We start from the raw sequence: 12,386 nt of genomic DNA, 5'->3' as shown, positions 1-12,386 counted from the left end.
AGAGTTATTATATCTTCGCTGTGTACTTTAATTAAAAACTAAAACTACACTCCTCCCGCACGGGCCATGAAGGCCCAAAGGTACCGACTGGCCGCCGTGTCATCCTCAGCCCATAGGCGTCATTGGCTGCGGATGTGGAGGGGCATGTGGTCAGCACACCGCTCTCCCGGCCTTATGTCAGTTTCCAAGACCGGAGCCGCTACTTCTCAATCAAGTAGCTCCTCAATTTGCCTCACAAGGGCTGAGTGCACCCCGCTCGCCAACAGCGCTCGGCAGACCTGATGGTCACCCATCCAAGTGCTAGCCCAGTCCGACAGCGCTTAACTTCGGTGATCTGACGGGAACTGGTGTTACCACTACGGCAAGGCCGTTGGCTGTGTACTTTAAATCCCTTTTCCAAATTCTTCCTTGCTTTCCTCGTACGTACTGAATAACATTCACTCTCTCGCTTTTCAACTACTGCCTCCCTTTCACGTCCATCGGCTCTGATAACAGTAGGCAAGTTTCTGTACAAGTGGTAGATAGCTTTTAGCTAGTTGTGTTGTACCTTCACAATACCAAAAATTGTATTCCTGTCGGTATCGTCAAAAGATTTTGTAAATGTAAATCTACAAATGTTATAAATGTGACCTTTCATCAACCTATCTTCTAAGACATATGATAGGGCCAGTATTGCTTCACATGTTGCTACGTCACTCTGAAAGCCAAGCAGACGTTCCCTATCGTTAGATTCTACCATTCTTTCCACACTTCTGAAGGTAATTTGTTTCAGTATTTTGATATCATGCCTTCTGAAACTGATGATTCGGTGATAATCAAAACTGTCAGTACCTGCCCATTTCATGAACCATGATAAATGTTACACCAGGATAAATCACGAGTGGAGGCTGTTCCACGTCGCATGATCCTTTATTCAAATCAAATTTACAGTTGTCAAAAGCCTCTATAATAGACCTGTAATATTCCGCATTTTTTTTATCCAGTAATATACGAGTCAGGCAAATCTTACGACCCGCACTGGAATCTTGTTATTAAAGTCCAGCGACACAGTGAAAGTATACGCTGTCCGTCTCTGCTGTTTAGAGCCACGTTTGACGTTTATGGACTCGAGTTTGAATTAACAGCGAAGGTCCACGAGAGAATGCTCTGATTTATAATGACGCAGTGAGAGGTGTATGGTTATATCCCTTTGTGTCACGCCTATTTAAGACCCCGGAGCCTATCATTTTATTAAGTCATGTCGTGCTGACATTGTCTATGTTGAAGGAACTGTACTTTGTTGTTCGCTATTGTTAGTCTCAAGGATGCGTCCTGGATAGTAGTCTGAACTCTGGGGCGTTGGCCAACCTTTGTCCGACTATTAAGAAACCTTTTTTTTTTCTAGTTAAGACTAGTGCAGCACGTCTCGACAACTTCCATCTGCTTGAAACTTTTTGGGAAATCGTTCGCGTAGTTATGGCCACTGAAAGCTGTGTAAAATGATTCTTACAGCTTTGAGACTGAGTTAGTTAGTTACATGTTCCATAGATCATTTGAACGATTCTTTTATCGAAATTATGTGGGACGAATACATGAATACATTAGTATTTTAGTCCTACTCATGCTATTAACTGAAGACATTAAAATATCTCGAAAACTATACATCGACTCAAAAAAAGTTATGACTCCAATTCGTTTGTCTCGAAAGGGGACATCCAACGATACCACACCCAACCCGCCAGCGCACCCCGTACAAATCTTCAATGGCAACTCCCGCCTCTTACTGTAGATTACGAATCTGCGACGTAATCTACATACGTTTTGTCTGAAGCATTTTCTTTGTTTCACCTCAGATGGCGCTGTAATCGGAGGAATAGAAATGGGTACAAAATCGTTATTTACCACGTACTACTCATGGCGCGTGGGACCCTTCCTCCATGCTGCGGCGGCGGAACAGGTCAGCATTTCCTTACTTCTAATTGGAAATCCCGTCCGCAACGTTGTGTTCCTCACGAATATCTAAGAGGGGACTAATCGAGCGCCGGCCGTTGTGACCGAGCGATTCTAGGCGCTTCAGTCCAGAACCGCGCTGCTGCTACGGTCGCAGGTTCGAAACCTGCCTCGGTCATGGATATGTGTGATGTCCTTAGGTTAGTTAGGTTTAAGTAGTTCTAAGTCTAGGGGACTGATGACCTCAGATGTTAAGTCCCATAGTGCTCAGAACCATTTGAACCATTTGACTAGTCGAGCGTCACCGCGGCCGTGTAGTGAACTACGACATATCATAACAGGTTGTAAACTGCGATCAGACCTCACATGTCGTGCGGCTCCAAACATTACAATAGTTGCGCAGTGTTTATTGACTTCACACAGCCTATCATTAGGAGAACGGACGTGCAAGTGGACGATGAATATAGCACCCACAGAAGAAAAAATTGAAATGACCACGATTTACGGATAATGTAGGAGAAATGATGAGGCTGGTGCTGCCTTGTATGCGGAGCGTTTTCCAGAGAAAGCTCGCTCTCGTTTATTCTTTTAGAAGGTTGTGTATTTATGTCTGATGGCAGCGTACAGACTAGCAAAAGGAAACGAAGCAAACGTGTCACAGGAGAAGATAATCAAATAGCTGTTCTAGAGGCAGTGAACCACTCGTGGATGAGCGCCCGGCAATTACACCACGGTTTTGGTATGTCCGTAGGCAGTATTGTCACAACTCTCTCGTCGTTATGCATCATACATATCGCGTGTCATGTATCAGTAACTTCATGGCGCCGATTTCCATAACCTGGTAGTATTTTGTGAATGGGCACGCCAACAAACGCAAACGACCAAATGTTCAAATGTGTTTGAATTCCTAAGAGACCAAATTGCTGATGTCATCAGTCCCTAGACTTACACACTACTTAATCTAACTTAAATTAACTTATGCGAAGAACAACACACACACTTATGCCCGAGGGAGGACTCGAACCTCGGGCGGGAGGGGACACGCAATCCGTGACATGGCGCCTCAAACCGCGCGAGGTACTATTTTCCGATGAGCCTACATTTACAAACCGGCATAATATGCATTACTGGAGTATAGACAATCCCCACCGCTTACGGCAAGTTGATCGTCAACGTCCTTGGCCGGTTAAGATATGGTGTGGCATCATGGGAAACAAACTCATATGTCAGTATTTTATCGAGGGCACGTTGAATGGACTCACATATCGCATGTTTTTGGAACAGAAACTTCCGGTCCTACTACAGGATGTTGCCCTGGACGTTCCACAATGTATGTGGTTTCAGAATGACCACTATCCAGAGCATTACCAAACTGAAGTACGGGAGCTATTAGACCGTGCTTACACTGGTCGGTGGATCGGCAGAGGTGGCCCTATTAATTGGTCCGCTAGGTCGCCGGTTTTGATAACGACGGATTTCTTTCTGTGGGAATACTAAAAAGATAAGACTTATCAGCAAGTGCCAAAGGGCCGTGAAGACATGGTCGACCACATCAGAAACGCTTATGCTGACATTCCCGCAGATATGACCCTGTTCTGTGTAGGGTGTATTGAAGTTGGCGGTACTACGTTTGAACACTTACTTTAATTGGAAAAGTAGAGTAGCGTTGCCCTCGAACCATGGCCACAGTGGCATATCGTGTAGTCCCCTGTTCGAAAGTCGGAAGAACACAACGTTGCGAATGGGATTTCCAATTATAAGTTATGAAATACTGGCCTGTCCTACCCCCGCAGCCTAGAGTTGTGGTCACATGTGCCATTGGATATTCAAGGGCCATTGAGTAGCATGTCGTAAGATACGATTGTGTACCCATTTCTATTCCTCCGATTACAGCTGCATCTGTGGCGAAACAGATGACCAGACGACAACGGACACAGGCCTACTCGGAAGACAGAAGAACTTGGTTATACAATACTGGCCATTAAAATTGCTACACCAAGAAGAAATGCAGATAATAAATTGGTATTCATTGGACAAATATATTATACTAGAACTGATATGTGATTACATTTTCACGCAGTTTGGGTGCATAGATCCTGAGAAATCAGTACCCAGAACAACCACCTCTGGCCGTAATAACGGCCTTGATACGCCTGGGCATTGAGTCAAACAGAGCTTGGATGGCGTGTAAAGGTACAGCTGCCCATGCAGCTTCAACACGGTACCACAGTTCTTCAAGAGTAGTGACTGGCTTATTGTGACGAGCCAATTGCTCGGCCACCATTGACCAGACGTTTTCAATTGGAGAGAGATCTGGAGAATGTGCTGGCCAGGGCAGCAGTCGAACATTTTCTGTTTCCAGAAAGCCCCGTGCAGGACCTGCAACATGCGGTCGTGCGTTATCCTGCTGAAAAGTAGGGTTTCACACGGATCGAATGAAGAGTGGAGCCAAGGGTCCTAACACATCTGAAATGTAACGTCCACTGTTCAAACTGTCGTCAGTGCGAACAAGAGGTGGCCGGGACGTGTAACCAATGGCACCCCATACCATCACGCCAGGTGATACGCCAGTATGGCGATGACGAATACACGCTTCCAATGTGCGTTCACCGCGATGTCGCCAAACACGGATGCGACCATCATGATGCTGTAAACAGAACCTGGATTCATCCGAAAAAATGACGTTTTGACATTCGTGCACCCAGGTTCGTCGTTGAGTATACCATCGCAGTCGCTCCTGTCTGTGATGCAGCGTCAAGGGTAACCGCAGCCATGCTCTCCGAGCTGATAGTCCACGCTGCTGCAAACGTCGACGAACTGTTCGTGCAGATGGTTGTTGTCTTGCAAACGTCCCCATCTGTTGATTCAGGGATCTAGATGTGGCTGCATGATCCGTTACAGCCATGCGGATAAGATGCCTGTCATCTCGACTGCTAGTGATACGAGGCCGTTGGGATCCAGCACGGGGTTCCGTATTACCCTCCTGAACCCAAAGATTCCATATTCTGCTAACACTCATTGGATCTCGACCAACGTGAGCAGCAATGTCGCGATACAATAAACCGCAATCGCGATAGGCTACAATCTGACATTTACCAAAGTCTGAAACGTGATGGTACGCATTTCTCCTCCTTACACGAGGCATTACAACAACGTTTCACCAGGCAACGCCGGTCAACTGCTGTTTGTGTATGAGAAATCGTTTGGAAACTTTCCTCATGTCAGCACGTTGTAGGTGTCGCCACCGGCGCCAACCTTGTGTGAATGCTCTGAAAAGCTAATCATTTGCATATCACAGTATCTTCTTCCTGTCGGTTAAATTTCGCGTCTGTAGCACGTCATCTTCGTGGTGTAGCAATTTTAATGGCCAGCGGTGTACATCATCGTCCAGGGCTGACTTAGACTGGGAACGTCGTTTAGTGAACTCTTAGAAGTGAAGAGTCAGTTGTTGTAAATCGTATTTGCTACCTACTGTGAAGTTTACCCACGATGATTTGCACTTTGCCATTGACGGCATTTCTTGTGTTATATTACAAGTAGTGTTTGCAGCCTTCATTATTCAACAAGTCACAAAACTAAGTAAAACTTTGTAACTCATTCGTGTAACTTTGTTACTAATTTGTAGCTGTGTTGTAGAACCTTCGTTTTCCTATCCTGTTCCTGACCCTAGGGCATAGCTATGTAATAACGGCAGGGAGAAATTGTCTTAGGAGTGTACTGAATCAGAAGTCGTTTTACGACCTCACAAACTCGGCTTACCGTAACAACAGTTGCAACTCGGCCTCGGCAATAGCGACGAGGCCTTTACAAGACTGGCGACGAGGTTTTACAAAAGCGTTATTCTGTTTGATGTCCTCCCTCACAATGTAACGATCATCTTTGAAGTGTATTGCGAGAGCCTCAGGAAACTGAAGAAAAGACTTAAGCGTGATCTTCGTCACAAACATTAAACGAAGTTCTTCTCCGTGACAGTGCAGCCTCACCCAAGTCGGCGCACCCGAGAAGAGTTCAAAAAACTTCATTGGACTCTTCTTCCTGATCCACCCTACGGCCCGGATCTCGTACCTTCCGACTTCCGTCTTTTTGAACCAAAGAAGGAATCACTCTGCGGGAAACAGTATGTGGATGACGGTGACATTATTGGTGCAGCAAGACGTTGGCTCCGACGTAGACAAGTAGAGTCATACCATGCGGGTATACAGGTTCTCTCAGTAAGGTAGCGTAAGGCCGTCGCATTGAATGGGCATTATGTTGAAAAATTTAGTTTCGTAGTCAAAACAGTGTGGAATAATATGGTGTATTGGAATCCTGAATAAAACAATCCTGTTTCCAGAATAAAATGTGTTGCATTACGTATTGAAGGTCCTTCTTGTATTTTTCAGATGTGAACAAGGTATCGAGTGAAAGCTGCGTTAAGTAGCGCCACCAAAGGTCTTTCGTACTTTCGAGTTCGCTCAGTTACAACTGAGACAGGGACTCGGTACAGCCCTAAGAGTTTGCAATGAGTACACAGAAAAAGATATACAAAATGAAATTTTTTCAAAGCCGATAGCATATTACGTAGTAAAACCAATTATTAGAACAGTGATAGTAGAGATGATAGCTGTTTATCCATAGCTGAATGAGATGGTACATAATCTTCAATTCATATTAAACGGCTAAACATGAACATATTCGTAATTATTTATACTTTTTGCAAGATCACCGTATTTATACATCACTTTTATATCCTTGTTGTAACTATTCCACATCGCCGCAGTTCAATACTGTGGACCATTGGCTAGCATTTACAAGCTTCAGTGACCTGCCAGCTGCTATCAAATTAGCAGCGTCGTTCTATATCCTATTCTGACTACGACTCTTTCGAGATCTAGCGGAGTTCAATTTACGGTGCTTTGAAAAAGACCCGCGGAGAGTAACACTTCCTTGCAGTGAGTCGAAATGTAGACGACGTTCTCTGACGGCGTTCATGGTGCCACCCATCGGAAGGCGGCGATGGAGAGAGGAATGTAGGGCAGCGCTGGCAGGCTGTTTTAAAGTTTTTTCTTTCCTTGCGATGAGAATGGTGAGAGGCTCACCGTGTGTGGTCGACAAAGAGAACTTCGATACCGCATTAATCATTACAGGTCTGAGTCATATTGTTTTAAACACAGGCCTACCTTAGATATAATTATATACTTACTTAACTAAAATACGCATTTTAGACTTGATCGTAAAGCAGGAGCGTCCAATGATTTCCGCGTCACGCAAGTCCTCCAAGGTTCAACCTTATCACAGAACAGTCAGTACACAGAAAGGAAAGCACACGAAGTTCCTTTGATGTGTATGAAGAGTAGCGTTACATTAGACACCGCACTGTAACCGAGTAAACGCGAAACGATGGCAGCTTACTACTACAGCTCAAAATGGACATTCTTACGAAACTGAATAATCTAATAGAGTAAACGAGAGCTTTTACGAAAGTAAATGCTAATAAAACAGACTGTGATAAATCTTTAGCTAAGAGACTATTACATACCATAAGCTTTTAAATTCCTTACAGTTCAAGTTTGCGATCTGTGAACTGCCATTCCTTCTAGTTTTTTTTTTTTTTTTTTTTTTTTGTCAGTACTGGTTTTTTCTTTGCAGAAATGTTATTTTACTTCTTAACGGAACTTTTCTGTGACATGGACCTGATAAATAAACTTCACTTCCAACGGAAACAGCTGACAAGGGTCTCTTGCAATCAGTTTCAGTGTTTTTATCTGTATTGGAATTTTCATTTATGTTTTCAACGTAAAGTAACATATAGGTACTACTTTAACTGAAGCCACTGGGCTGCATTAAAATTTAATTCATACAAATGTTCTAAGATAGGTCCAGATCTCTAAGTTCACTGTAACACATTACGTAATATGAATCATATTCTGTATGATAAATTACGATTCATTGAGTGTAGCAGAGAAATGTCAAGTTTTGTGCTAAATATGGAATGTGTTTCAGCCTTTCCATTATGTAACTGTTGGCGTGGAATGTCTTCTTCAACATGTTCTTCCACCAATAAGTACAACAATAGATCGCGATCAATAATTTGAGAAACGTGGGTCTACATGTGCGAACTCTTCACGTCTGAGCTGCAGGCTATTTCCACTTGAGGTTGTCAGGCAGTGAACTTGCTCAAATAAAATACTTTTAACTTTTATTTTCTCCATACATTAGTGAGCTGTGGCTTTTTTTCCATTTCTAAAAATTATTTCGCTACGTTAGCTACATTTAGTACACAGCAACGTATCACCTAAAATGAAGCCACCGACCATATTTTTCACGGTAAACCCTTCGAACTTTATGCTGCAGAGTACTTGGAAATAAAGTGTCACAGTAACTGTGATCAATATTGAATAAAAAAGACTTCACCGTCAAACTGTAATATGAAACTGCAAGATACGAAAAATCAATTCTGTACGTAAATTATTCACACAGTACAGTAGCGAGCGCGCAAATGGCAAATAACTCGTATTTAATTTTTCAAAGGAAAAGGAACACCCCTGTCGAAAAACAAAATAGCTTTGCTTTACTTACATACAGTTTTTTACACTTGAATTAGCTTTCACTGTTTACAGCAAGAAAATAGTAAACTGCTGATCAGCCACTCCGTGCAAATCGCCCGTTATTTTCATGTGTGGCCTTTTCTCTTACTGCTCATTATATATTTCTAACATTAGCAGTACCGGTACATCGAACAACTATTTACTTGTAATTAAGCCCAGCAGCTAAAATGCACAATTAATTAAATAAATTGTATCCTTTCGCCTTTGGCTTCAGACACAGCTGTTTACTGTGTTTCAATATGGCCGACTTCGCGCATGTGCACTAAATTTTGGCATGCGGATTGCAGCCAAGTTTCCATTCCGTATATTCTATTCTGTTCATTCTTATGATGGACGCCAGTTTTTCACATGCCACAACCACGGACATTTCTCTTATCTCGGTTCATCACTCTTTAGCAATGGTCAACTTACAGATAAGGTTAACGCAAGGACGCCGGTAGCCTGTACAAAGATTCAAATGGCAACAGGAGTCACATTCGATAGTCAGATGAAGGATCATTTGAAGTCAGAGATCTACCCGACTGTCATCTGCCCCGTCACTCTCTATAGGACCGACTGCAGGCCATCTACTAAAGAGGTAGAACGATGACTGTGCGTCATGGACACGAAGATGCGTGTGTGGACAGTTGCCATCACGTTTCGAACGATACTGTCAGGAAATGTTTGATGGTCGCACCGATCCACAAGAAAATGCAAGAAAGCCGTCTGCGATGGTTTGTACATGTGCTGTACACAGAGGACAAATACTATAGTAAAGGCAGCATACACAGTAGATATCATGGGAAAGAAGCCGAAATGACGACCAAGACAGCACAACGACCTGAAGACTGTAAATATTCATCCAGATCTGGTCCACGATCTAACTAAATGTAGAGAGCGAATCCAGTCAGTGGGATCTGCCATCAGACGGGACAAACGCTAAAGAAAAAGAAAAACAAGATCTGATCATAAGCTTAACGTACAACACGTTAAAGTAGAAGAAAACAACAAAAACCAGGCCCGGTTGGAAAACGCATGGCGGATCAACAGCCTTCGGTCTGGTACACTGACTAGCGTGTGAGTGGTTTGAGGAAGTTTTCCATGCTCATATAGACAAATACTGGGCTGCCCTCGTGTCACGCACTCACAAAATACGATACACAAACAAAATATCGTTGCCACCAGAAGGGCAGCTGGCCATACATTTCCAGATAATAAAAACAGCAGACATCGTAGCATGGGACAGAAAGAATACCAATTTGACTTCCAGAATTTTTTCTCAGTGAGAGCACCATTATCACATTGATCCACCACATTTTTCGAGCATCAAACAATGAAACAGTACTTGAAAGTTGCCTGTTAAGCGGCCGCTTTTCATTTGTCAATTTTATTTCAGTACCAGGGGTTGAAAATAAGGCTACACTTGTAAGGTTCTTTTACTTAGAACCCAACCGGTTTCGGGCTCTTATAGGACCATCATCAGGTGTTATACTGAAAATAGCAATAAACCGGAGATAATAATTGGTTTTACACACCGTAATACACATAAAAAAGCAAAAGAAATTTCCATATAATATTTTAGAAACTACCAGTCGGGCTAGGAGCTGTAAAAACTAAGTCAATGGCAGAGTGACACCAGACAGTACTACGGACGACTGCCTCGATAAATAAATATGCAATGAATACCAGGACACTTACACTTCGTGCTGTGAGCCCGAACGCGCCGTTGAACGAGTACAGGACACAGTGTACCTACAGCGAGCGCAGAGCGCGGAGGAGCGTACGTGAAGGGTGAAGCGAGCAGGTAAACAAGAGTGGCGAGAGTACTGCCATCTGTTGACGGGAAGAAGAACGCGTGGACACTAGCCCTACCGTTCACAATTTTAATTAGTGATGTATTTTAAAATGAAAAAAAAACCCTACATGAAAAAAAGTTGAAAGTCCATTATGAGTGGTAAAGGAACATATTGAGGAAGGCAGTACAAAAACTAAGTGGAAGCCGGCGACATAAAATTTATGTACAGGGTGTTTCACTAAATGTGTTTGCCTCTGTAAGTTACGAAGTAATAGGCAACGGTAATATTTATTGCGGTAGGTCACCATAACAAACATTTCACTGTCAGCGCAGCTATGAACATAGTTTATCGTGTTATTATCCAAAGAGTTACAGCAAAGAGATACAATTTTTTAAATGGAATCAGTAACACCAGTTGTGTATACTTCAATTTAAATTACATTCCTATCACTTTTAGTTTGGGAGCTACAACCCTTCAAAGTTTCAGGGGCAGATACCACACACGCTGCGCATAACGTAATGCGCCTTCTGAATGTGGTGCGACCGAGTTTTGACGTCGCCAGTGTCGCGGAGCGAGAAGCTTCCTCAAGCTGTTAGACTGCCGACTGTAGCCACGTACGTTCGTATACCCGACAGTTCGAGCCACACAAACAAACGGGGCTCAATATACCACAGTTACTGACATCGGATGAAGATGGAATACAGGAATAATGAGTACGTTGACATGTTGCTGATGCTCGGCGAGTGCCGACACGATGTCACCGAAGCAACCATGGCGTACGCCGTGAGATATCCTAGGCGAAGAGCTCCAGCAGCCATTACGTTCTTACGCGCCGAACAACGACTTCGGGAAACAGGCAGCTTGGTATTGCGCCGCAGTAACAGACGAAGAACTGCAAGAAGTGAGGAGACGGAGGTGTTTGTTTTAGCTACAGTACACCACGATCCTCATGTCAGCTTACGAGCCGTTGCTGCAGTCGGTGGTGTCAGTCTCGCATCTGTGTGGCGTATAGTACACGGCCACAGGTTTCAACCGTACCGCCTGTCACTGACCCAGTAGCTGCATGGGAACGATTTCCGTGCGAGAGTTACATTCTCTGAATGGGCCGTGCGTAATTCCGCCCTGGAGTCTTTACAGGGTGTTCTGTTCTCTGATGAGTCCATGTTCACAAATGCAGTGAGTCGCCATAACTTGCACTACTGGGCCGCAGACAATCCTCGGTGGGTACGACTTGTCGACCATCAACGTAGGTGGTCTATTACTGTATGGTGTGGGATCCTTGGGGATGAAATCATGGGTCCACACTGCTTCCCAGGTACACTTGCAGGTGAGTGATATCGCGTGTTTATATTCGACAGTTTGAGTGGTCTCCTTGAACATGTGTGTCTACACACGAGCGTCCATATGTGGATGCAGCACGATGGTCATCCAGCCCATTCTGCGCGTGCTGTTGTTTAAGAACTAAACAACAGGTTTGCAGGAAGGTGGTTGGGGCGCCATGGTCCTCATTCCATGGCCCGCAAGGTCGCCCGATTTAACACCATTACATTTCTTTTTGTGGGGATATCTAAAGCATCGTGCTTATGTCACTGAGCCCACATCCCCAGATGATCTAAAACGGCCCATCGAGGACGCATGTTGCTCCGTGACACCGGCGATGTCACATCTTGTCCGCAGATCCTTTAGAAAGCGCATTGCATTGTGCATTCAAGAACATGGACACACATTTGAACATCTTATTTAAATCAACTTCCCACCGCCAGAACATTCATCACCCACCACACAGCCATGTATTATGTACAGCGTGTGGTATCTGCCCCTGAAACTTTGAAGGGTTCTAGCTCGCAAACTAAAACTGAAAGGAATGTAATTTAAATTGATGTATACACAGTTGCTGTTACTGATTCCACTGCATGATAGAAACAAGTATTGTTCCATTTAAAAGATTGTATCTTTTTGCTGTAACTCTTTCAATAATAACACAATGAACTATGTTCATAGCTCCGCAGACAATGTAACGTTTCTTGGTGACCTACCGCAATAAATACTTCCGTTACCTATTACTTCGTAACTTACAGAGGTAAATACACTTAGT

The 12,386-nt window shown here is 43.7% G+C and overlaps 1 pseudogene; it reads right to left on the bottom strand.

The window, feature by feature from the left end:
- Positions 1-257: 257 nt before the first annotated feature.
- Positions 258-375, bottom strand: LOC126238526 (5S ribosomal RNA; annotated as a pseudogene).
- Positions 376-12,386: the final 12,011 nt, after the last annotated feature.

The sequence above is a fragment of the Schistocerca nitens genome, chromosome 2 (genome assembly GCF_023898315.1).
Source record: "Schistocerca nitens isolate TAMUIC-IGC-003100 chromosome 2, iqSchNite1.1, whole genome shotgun sequence".
In the NCBI taxonomy this organism is placed as follows: domain Eukaryota; kingdom Metazoa; phylum Arthropoda; class Insecta; order Orthoptera; family Acrididae; genus Schistocerca; species Schistocerca nitens.
The sequence above is the reverse complement of the archived record's forward strand: the minus strand, read 5'-3'. Positions and strand labels throughout refer to the sequence as shown.